This window comes from Diaphorina citri, unplaced genomic scaffold (assembly GCF_000475195.1).
Source record: "Diaphorina citri unplaced genomic scaffold, Diaci psyllid genome assembly version 1.1 scaffold292, whole genome shotgun sequence".
Lineage (NCBI taxonomy): Eukaryota > Metazoa > Arthropoda > Insecta > Hemiptera > Psyllidae > Diaphorina > Diaphorina citri.
Window position 1 is genome coordinate 3,274 of NW_007377728.1, and position 664 is coordinate 3,937.

Genomic DNA, 664 nt, shown 5'->3' on the forward strand with positions numbered 1-664 from the left:
ATCGATGTCTAAGCGTCCACACTGCTTCGACAACATAGATTACATCTCGTCGCGTTGTCGATCGACGGCTATCGACTGTGTGGACAGAGGACACAGCTTAGGAACTTAGGAAATCTAAAGTGTACTAGAATCGTAGCATCTTTTTCCTTTGCCTTTTACTTCTGGTTTTCATCGAGATATTGTAGGAGTTGTGTACTCAAATAATTTAATCGCAGGCATAATAAGTATGTACGTACATATAGCTTAACATATGGTCCGAATTTCGTGACAATACTAGGCAGAAACTTGGCCTGGCACACTGCCGTGCGCCTATATCATAAAAATCCTCATGAACTGAGTAGTCCACGAGTTAAGAGCTGACTCTTTGGCTGAGTAGTCCACTGAAAAGAGTAGTTGAGTAACTCACTCACTCTTGACGCATCTTTACTAAGGACTGACTCCGCGTGCCAGTGGTACACGCACATGTTAAAGCGGTCTCTTCTTGATCCCTTGTGTGCCGCGTCCATTTTAGTTTACGACTATTGCACTACACGTACCACATGTTGAGTATCTCTGGTCTGATCCGAATGATCCAATATCTGTTGTACTTATTCTGAAGCTGTCTAATTAGTTCCTCTAGTAATTTTATTATGATTGGTCATTAGATGGAGATTGGAGCACTGTT